This window comes from Onychomys torridus, chromosome X (genome assembly GCF_903995425.1).
Source record: "Onychomys torridus chromosome X, mOncTor1.1, whole genome shotgun sequence".
Classification (NCBI taxonomy): Eukaryota; Metazoa; Chordata; class Mammalia; order Rodentia; family Cricetidae; genus Onychomys; species Onychomys torridus.
In genome coordinates, this window is record NC_050466.1 from 82666827 (window position 1) to 82677397 (window position 10571).

Genomic DNA, 10571 nt, shown 5'->3' on the forward strand with positions numbered 1-10571 from the left:
TGTAGTAGAATGTCTTCATGGCAACTGCAATAATCCCTCAAACAGTACTGTACAAAATAACATAGGGAAGAAATGGGGGAAAGGTAGGGAAGGAGGCAGGAGAGACATTGGTTGTCAATCTAAGCCTGAATGTGAAATCTAAGACTACTCATTGCCAGATATGCTGTGAGCTGGTTGAAAGGAAGTGATTTTCATGTTCTGTTTTACAGAACATAAATAATGAGCTCACTTCCATAAATGAAGAAGAGAGGAGCGCATAAATCAAACTGAATAAAATCATCACTTCCCAGCTGAAGACTAACTCTCTAAGATAAATTCTCCAAAGCCAATCTGCAAATAAGAAGGAATTCTCTGGCCAGTAGGAATCAAAGGTACCCAGTCATGACCATCTCAATGGGCTTTGGTTTTGGCCTTCTCTACATCTTGACTCAACCAATTTAGCAATCAGAAGGCAAGACTATAATGAAACAACAAACCTCAACAAAAAGCTCTACCATAATCATAGAGGGAGGGAGGAATTTTCCAGTTCTTCCAACTCATTTGTGAGACTCCCCTGGAAATGGCTTAATCCAGAACACAATTAGCAGCTATGAAAAGTATCCAACTGTTACCAAGCATTCCATAAATTGGGAAGAATTCCCAAGACCCTGTACTAGCAATCATGCTTAATAATACTAAATGTAATTTTAGTAATCCTATAGAAAATAATTCACATATCTCACAATTTACTCATTCAAGTTGTGTGATCCTGCATAGCATTCATAAGGCACTGGGTCTGATCCTAGCACAGCACAAAAAAGCATAGAATTCAGTGATTTTTAGTATATTTACAGGGTTGTACAAATGTCACTAGAATTTAACTTGATAACATTTTTACCTTTCCTGTATCCATTAGAAGTCATTACCCAATCCCTCTCAGAGGTTCTCCCTTCTGCCAGTTCTACATAATCATTTGCATATTCTGTAGATTTAATACATATGGAACCTTACACCAAATGGACTTCTGTGACTAGCTTCTTTCAGTTGTGATACTGTTTTCCAAATTCATCCATTACAGCATGTATCGGTGTCTTTAAAATTCCATTGAATGGCTATACCACAATTTCTTTACTCATTCATGAGTTGCTAGACATTTACATTATTTTCACTTGGGATCTATTATGAATTAAACTGTTATGGCCAATAATGTACAAATTTTATGTGATTTTTTTAAAATTTCTCTTGGGTATACACTTAGAAGTAGGATTGCTGTCTCATACTAAATCTAGTATTAACCATTTTAAGAATGTCTAAACTGCTTTCAAAGCAGATATATCATATTAACATTCTTATATCAGTATATAAAGTTCTTGAAGTTTCTATATCCTCTTCAATATTTATTACGTTTTCTTTTGTTTGTTTGTTTATCTTATATGTATGGGTGCTTTGTCTGTGTGTATGTATGTGCACCACATGCATGCCTGGTGCCTGCAAAAGCTAGAAGAGGATGTCAGATTTCCTGGACCTAGAGTTAAAGACTGTTGTGAGCTGTCATGTAGGTGTTAGGAACCAAACCTGCTTCCTCTGGAAGAGCAGCCAGTGCTTTTAATCACTGATCCATCTCTCCAGCATCCGCTCTTTTTTCTTATAGCCATCCTAGTAGGGATAAAATAGTATCTCATTGTGGTTCTTTATTTCTCTGTTGACTAACAATGTTGAACATTTTTTCATGTGTTCTTAAGCCATTTATACATCTCATTTTGCTATTTAGATATTTTGTCCTTTTTCAGGGAAATAGGTGAGGCTCTCATTTATAACTGAGTTCCAATTTTTATCTATGTTTCCTGGATACAAGCTCCCTGTTAAGATGTATAATAATTATAATTTAAGATGATATGTATTGAGAACCTATTATGTATGAGGAATTATGTTGTCTTCCAATTATTATAACATTAAATTTTCACAATAAACTTGTAAGGTTGAGCTGTGTAGCACAGACACACAAACTCATACCATTCACAAGTAGTAAAGCTAGAATTATTATTATTTTGTTTGTTTGTTTTTCAAGATAGGGTTTCTCTGTGTTGTTTTGGTGCCTGTCCTGGATCTTGCTCTGTAGACCAGGCTGGCCTCGAACTCACTGCTTCCCGAGTGCGGGGATTAAAGGGGTGCACTTGCACCATCACCACCCAGCTAAAGCCAGCATTTTATTTCAACAAGTTAGATGGCAGAACTTATATATCTTACTCACTGTCATGGAGATTTATGCAGGCAGTTTCCCCTTCTCCATCAAGAGGAATCTGGTCATTAAGCAGATTTCCTACTTATCTCACTAAATGTTATAAAGTTCCCTGAAGCACCACAAATTTCATTAGAGAAACACGTTAGAAGGAAAAATATGTTCTATATCACTTTGGCACTAGAAGTTACTCCTTGAACAATATATGTAGACAAATAGTCTAAGAGACGCTGCATGCCCCACCACTCTCTGAAGATTTTTTAAAATTTATTTATATTATGTGTATGAGTGTTCTGCATGTATGTCTGCAGGCCAGAAGAGGGCACCAGATCTCATTACAGATGGTTGTGAGCCACCATGTGGGAATTGAACTCAGGACCTCTGGAAGAGCAGCCAGTGCTCTTAACTCCTGAGCCATCTCTCCAGCCCGAAGATTTTTATAATACAGCTTCCTACATAGATGTCCATGAGAATTCTTGCAATAAAATGAATTTTTTAGTGATCATGCATTTGAAAAGCCTATATACTCACAAAATCAAAAACACATAGAACACATTTTAGAAAATATCATGTGAAATAAATGTAGGGTACACAGGAGGAAGCTAAACAATCACCAGGGGTGTCTAAGCAATATAATCTCCCATGCATTTTATGCCCTGAATGAAGCACAGGCAAGTTCAACCCAAGACCTTGACCTGCTTTCCACATTTCTCAGCCTTATTGTAAATGCAGAAGATCAACAGACCTTAAAAGGGTAAAAACAAAGTCTGTCATTACTCAGGTAGCTATTGTCCACGTCTCTATCTAAATTTTACATCTCTGGGCCATTGGTGCAGAAGAAACCTCTTCGTGTCGTTAGTTATTTTTATTGCAAATATCCAGTTTTCCATTTCCTTACCTGTCATTGCTTTCTGTGGATGGGAACCATTTGTGTCATTCAAAATATGTTCACTTATCCATCTCAGATATTGTTTCAGAGTGGCAGACATGTTCCCAAACTCTTAAGTGGATTATATCTGGAAGTTGAGGGGCAAGAAGTGAATATGTAAGCCATGTGAACTTGACATTGAACAAAACTGAATAACTATATTTCTGATTTTTAAATATGTGAGAGAAATAGTACAAAAATGTATATCTTCCAAAGAGAATAATTGTAGAAGTATATCAAATACTACTGCAGAGTTAATCCTTTCAGATAGCTAGAACTTCTTTTTTTATTAATTCCATGAGAATTTCATGCAATGTATTTTGATCATATTCACTCCCACTACCCCTAACTTCGCCCAGACTTCATACCCTCTTTTTTTTAATTACCCATTCACTCCAATTTACATTACCCATATTTTCCTGATATGGGGCCATCCACTGGAACAGAGTTGACCTACCAGGAACTTTAAGGAAAACTGACTTTCCCTCCCTTAGAAGCCATCAACTGTCAGGAGTGCCTCGGTTTGAGATGGGGATTCATAAACCTCTCCCCACTCTGTGCTAAAATGTTGAGTGACTTGAACCTGTGCAGTGCTTGTACAGGTAGCCATAGCTCCTGTGTGTTCATGAGTGCAGCTGTCCTGTCATATCCAGAGACACTATTTAACTAATTCTCCCTGACCTTGCTCTCACAATATTTCTGGTCCCTCTTCTGTGATAGTCCCCAAGTCTTGGAGAGGAGGTATGATACAGATGACCCACATGTGGCTGAGCACTCTAACAATTCTTCTCCACATTTTGACCAGTTAAGAGATTCTGTGTTAGCCACCATGAACTGCACAAAGGAACTTCTCTGATAATGTGTGAGATCTGCACTAATCTATGGGTATAGCGAATTTAGAGGGATGTTTGGTACTATGTCCATTTAGCAGAAGAATTATAGTAGATTCACTCCTGGGGCCTATGAGCTCCACAACCATTTATTCTTGGGCAGATTTACAGTTTTAATCATGTATTTTCTCCTGTAGTGAATATCTTAAATCCAATGAGAAAGTGGTTGATTGCCACACAACATTTCTGCTACCATTGCACCCATGTGCATACATTGGACTGACACTTCTCAGTTTCATTGTTTTAGATATGTTGACTCAGGAGTAATTCTAAATGTGATGCTCTGATAACAACAAATAAAACCCATTAAATCTAGTAAGTTCTTGGATTTGTACTGCTTAGAGTATCAGTTAGCTCTCAACATAAAACAGGGTATATCAAATTCAGTAACTTAAAATAGCAACCCTTTTTCATAGCCATCCATGAGTCAGCAGGCTGAGCTTCAAGTTACTGATTAGGTCTAGAGCTTCTTTGAGTCAGCAGGTTAACTAGCACATGCCCTTATGACATGATAGAAATGTATGAGTTCATGATGAATCACATGAGCAGATTTCACATCCGGGTTTACATCATTTCTGCTTAATCACACTTGATCAAGTACATGATCAAGCTCAATGGTAATGGGAAATCAAGTTTACACCACCCACCATGAGATTAAAGTGAGTCACAAAACCAAGACCAGCAGCAATGGGGTGACCAAATATACTTCCCTGGAGTACTGAACATTTTTAAACAATATTCTAGCCTTCCATAGGCTGTTCTTGATTTTACTGTTTATCAGCTATGCAGCTTTGGTCAAGCATTTCAAACACTGTTCCTTTGTTCCACTTTTTTTCCCCCAGAGGGATTTTTTTAACTACATGTATAGAGGTAGAAGAGTATGTATATACAAGTGAAGACCAGAAGAGAACATCTGTCCTAGTTTGGCTTCAGTTGCTATGATAAACAGCATGACTAATATGAACTTGGGAAGGAAAAGATTTCTTTGGCTTAGAGATTACAATCCATCTTTGGGGAAGCCAAGGCAGGAGTGCAAAGCAGGAACCTAGAGGCAAGAACTGAGCAGAGGCCATGAAGGAACGCTGCTTACTGGTTTACTCCCAGGCTCTTGATGAACTACATTTCTTATGCAGCCCAGGCCTGAATAATGACACTACCCATGGTGGATGAGGTCCTACTATATCCATTAACAATTAAGCAAATGCCTCACAGCCATGGTTACAGGCCAGCCTGACCAAGGCAATTGTTCAGCTGAGGTTTCCCTCTTCCCAGCTGTGTCAAGTTGGCAACCAATATTAGCTATCACAAGTCCACCCCTTGTTACTCAGGCACACGTACATATCACTGTTAGTAACAACCTTGGAACTGGAGTTGCTAGCAGTTTTGAGCCACTCAGTGTGGATGCTGGGGATTGAACTCAGGTTCTCTGCAAGAGTAGTACCTATCCTTAACGACTGAGTCACCTCACAAGCACAACTTGCTTAAATATTCTATAAAATGGTGATTAAAATTAGTGCCAGTATGATAGAGTTGTATGAAAAGAAAGCCAGAGAAATGCATGAAAATTATTGGTAATTATTATTTTATTTTCTATCATCACCATCAGCAGTTTCAGAAATGTCCAAACTAATGTTTTTCTTTAGGAAGTGAAACAAAGGTATGCTGATCATTAAATACAAATATAAAGACATTTTTAGTTTTTTGTTTTTGTTTTTTTGTTTTTTGTTTGTTTGGTTTTTTTGTTTTCGAGACGGGGTTTTCCTGTGTAGCTTTGCGCCTTTCCTGGAACTCACTCTGTAGACCAGGCTGGCCTCGAACTCACAGAGATCCGCCTGGCTCTGCCTCCCCAGTGCTGGGATTAAAGGCGTGCACCAAAACCATCCAGTGACATTTTTAGTTTTACTCCAGCTTCTTTTCAATATGGAAAGTGTCTACATAAATGCAATGGAAAATCAAAGAAAGAAAACCAAAGTCACCTTGGAAGGTTTTTTTTTTTTTAAAGATTTATTTGTATATATGCCCAGGAGTGGTATAACTGGATCTGAGGTACATCAATTCCCAATTTTCTGAGACACCACCATATTGATTTTCAAAATGGATGTATAAGTTTGCATTCCCACCAGCAATGGAGGAGTGTTCCCCTTGCTCCACATCCTCTCCAGCACAAGCTGTCACTTGTGGTTTTTATCTTAGCAGTTCTGATAGGTATAAGATGGTATCTCAGAGTTGCTTTGATTTGCATTTCCCTGGCGGCTAAGGATGTTGAACGTTTTTTTAGGTGTTTCTCAGCCATTTGAGATTCTGTTGTGAATTCCCTGTTTAGATCTGTACTCTATTTTTAAGTTGGATTATTTGTTTTTTTATGTCTAGTTTCTTGAGTTCTTTATATATTTTGGAAATCATCACTTTGTCAGATGTGGAGTTGGTGAAGACGTTTTCCCATTCTGTAGGCTGCCATTTTGTCCTATTGACAGTGTCCTTTGCCTTACAGAAGCTTCTCAGTTTCAAGAAGTCCCATTTATTAATTATTGCTTTCAGTGTCTGTGCTACTGGTGTTATATTTAGGAAGTAGTCTCCCGTGCCAATGCATTCAAGACTACTTCCTACTTTCTCTTCTATCAGATTCAGTGTAACTGGATTTATGTTGAGGTCTTTGATCCACTTGGACTTGAGTTTTGTGCACAGCGATAGATATGGACCTATTTGCATTCTTCTACATGCCAAGATCCAGTTAGACCAGCACCATTTGTTGAAGATGCTTTCTTTTTTCCATTGCATATTTCTGGCTTCTTTTAGCAAAAATCACATGTCTATAGGTATGTGGATTTACATCTGGGTCTTCAATTCGGTTCCATTGATCAAGGCCTGCACTTTTCTGAAGTGCAGGGAGAAGTGGATGGGGGCAAGGAAGAGGGACTGGGAAGAGAGGAAAGAGGGAGGTAAAACTGATAGGACTGAGAAAAATTAATTAATTGATTAATTAATTTTTAAAAACTGCCTTTATACTTTATACATTTTCATTTGACTTCAGCAAATACAATGCACCCAGATGATGAGAACAGATAGTGTGAAAGGTCAAGATGGTACTTTAAACTCCCTGGGAGACAATCATTCTCAGGATGCTCGCCAAGGGAACAAAGCCAGCTGCCCTGTGTGCTCCTCAAGCAGCAACTGTTTCAAACACATTTACCCAAAAACTCTTTGAAATTGGGTTTTACTATTCCTTCACAACCTTGGAGAATTTTAATGATTCATATATACATCTTCACCTTGGCCACAGAAATATTTTGTCATTGATGTTTCCATTAAATTGTACTTGCTTTAAGAAAAGAAAAGTGTGTGTGTGTGTGTGTGTGTGTGTGTGTGTGTGTGTGTGCGCGTGCGCGCCTGCCTGGTGCCTGAGGGGCCATCAGATTCCCTTGTACTGGAGGTACACTGTGAGCCATCACATGGCTGCTGGGAATCGAATCCAAGAACCCTGCAAGAACAAGTATTCTTAACTACTCTAGTCCCACATGGAAAGCTTGAACCAAATGCTAACCTTACAAAAACTATCTAGAAAAAGCAAATGAGAAATGTATTTATTTATATTATATATTATATGTAATATGTAACACATATTATATATATATATATAAACATACAAATATATGTGCCTTAGTTTTAAATTTTCAGCTATGTTTTAAAACCTGAGTTATGAAAAGCTGAATTATCCACAAAGGTGCTACAGTCCTCCACTTCATTTTGTATAATTTATATAAAAAGAGTGAGTGGCTATATTTTCACTAAAACAAATAAGTACTATAAGTAAAAGACATTTTAATATTATTAACCAAATCTTTATATAGGATTAGGTAGATGAAAAGAGGTCATAATGAAGCATCCCTACACAGAAAGAAACTTATTGGAAGCCTTTTTTCATAACTCAGTTGTGAACATAATTCAGCCCAAGCATATCAGCTTTTTCTAGGAAAAAAAAAAACTTAAAATTGATTCACTTTCCAGAGTATGCATTCTACACCTTTAGTTCTTCCAATGGGATAGGTAGAATTCTGAATCCTCTCCACATGCAGAGGTTCCAGGAGAGGTTTGTCCTTGTGGTCCTTCAATCATCATGGAAAAAAGCCTGAGATATCACATTGGAGAGAGATGCCAGCCATATCACCTGACATTCAGAATAGATGAAGGACCAGCCAGCCCCAGCTGAACTGGCCTATACCAAGGGCTAGCATAAACTCTCCACATATTCACGAAAAATAATAAAATACTATTGTTTTCAGCTGTTATGCTGTATACTCAAACAAACAATTCATTTTGTCTCCTGTTTAGAATCCCATAGTGAATTCCCTTAAGATAAAGCCCAAATATCTTAGCATACTGTAATGCAGTTCTTCATAATTTAATTCCAGCTAAATGCTACATTCTGCTCTCTCACCGTTCCCTCTCCTCCCCTCCCAACTTTTGCCATATAATTAAAATTTTTAAACCTTTAAAATCCCACCTAATAATAAGTGAGTTCCATTTACATCCCTGGCGAAACCTCCATTATTATCTGAGTCCTTCCTACATCCTGGTAAATAGCCATTTCTTGTTGGTTTTAATTTATTAAACACACACCACTCAATTTTCAGTGCCCTGTAGGAGGCTCTTTCACTGTATAATAAAAAGTTGCTGCTGTTTATTCATATTTTAATGATACTGTGAATACAATGGTGCATGTTCTGACTCCTATTCTTAGAGAAACGGTCTCTGTTGGATTCTCAATGCCATTCACTTTTCCATTTATTGTTGGACTTTGCTATTATGATAATTCCAGACACATCAAAATAATATCATCATGGGCCAGTTGCTTTGTTCAAAAACAAGCCACCTTGTCAATTTGTTTCTTTTTATATTCAATAATAGAGCTACAGCTGGATTAATGTTTTAATTGAGCCCCATTTGGATTTGTAGCTTCTTGTACAAAGTCAGTCGTCCTGCAAACACTGAACTCATTACTCTCCTCCAGCTGCTGTAAATACATCCTCCATCATTTGTTTAAAAGTAGACATGTATTCCTTCAGGCTGACACACATATACTGTGTGTACATAGCCAAGGTCATCATTCCCATCAGTTTGATAGTTACCTGGTTAGCTTGATAAATGCATACAGTCAAGATACATCATTCTGGCTTCAACTTAGATACCCAGTGACAATGCCATGAATTCTCACCTGGAGATATGACATATTGACCCAAACCACTCATTCCTCTATTTTGCAAACCTAATTCCCATGAAACTCTGCAGAAAGAAGGGAAGAACCCTCTTTAAATTCCAGGTCCATGGACAAAATTGTTGACTTGCTTGGTTGAAATGGCATCCCAGAAAGGTCTTCTATTTCTCTATCCCACGGCAACACACACACACACACACACACACACACACACACACACACACACACACACAATCCAGTTTCAGAGAGATGATTACATTTTCACAGAAAACTGCTGGCAGACTATAACTGCAAAAGGATGACACTAAATGGGAGCCAAGAATGTGGTCACTTCCACAGCTTCTTTTACTGTGTTTTCCTGTCATCCACCCACGGGTTTCACTACCTCGTCTTCAAGGGACCCTCCTACGATGACCAGCTAAGGCAGCACACAAACCCACTGTGATGAAAAGGGGATTTGTTTTTTTTTAAATAGCACTTTGGGTTTTATAGCTAAGTTACAATTATGCTGTGCAACTTATTTATATGAACAGCCCGGCTATGTTCCTTTATTAGGCTAAAATTCATTCAGTGAGTCAACAAATATTTACCCAATGCCTGCTAAGTGGCAGTCACTCCATATATTCAAAAACTGAATGAAACTCACACTATAATTTACATCTACCCAAGTTAACATATTTCCTTTCACATAATTCACCATGAAGCCTTCCTATATCCATATGCTATGTTCAGAACCCACAAGCCATAGCCAAGTATCATCAGTCATATGTCCCCAAGTTATTTCATTCTGCCCCCTTGCTTCCCATCTCTGCTCCCACCACTTATATCTGGACCTTGGACTTAGTACAACCTCCTAGCAGATCTTCATGACTTCATCTTTCCCCCTTCAACTCAAAATGACCATCGGGGGGGGGGGGGATACTGTGCCATTCCCCAGTCCAAAATCCCTGAACGGTTTGTAATTCTACAAAGCCCCATCTCTAGATACCGTACTGTCACCAGTCTTGAGCTCTTCCCTGAGTGAAGAGCTTTGGTGAAAGAGTCATGTGATATTAATATTCACAGAGAGGCTTATTACATGACAGCATCCTCCTACCACAAACCTCTCTTATTCATCATCTTCCTTAGATCCTCTGGAGCTTAGGTGCTGGAGACAGCTGGCAAATAATTACAGTAGGTTTAGTTTCCATAAGCTGCAGAACCAGGCTTGGGCAAATGATAAAAGAATTGACTACATTCTCAGGCTCTGCTTCACTTGGGCTAAAAGTCAAGGATCAGGAATTGACTTGTGAAGTACTACACCTGTTCAGGACAGCTTCTGTC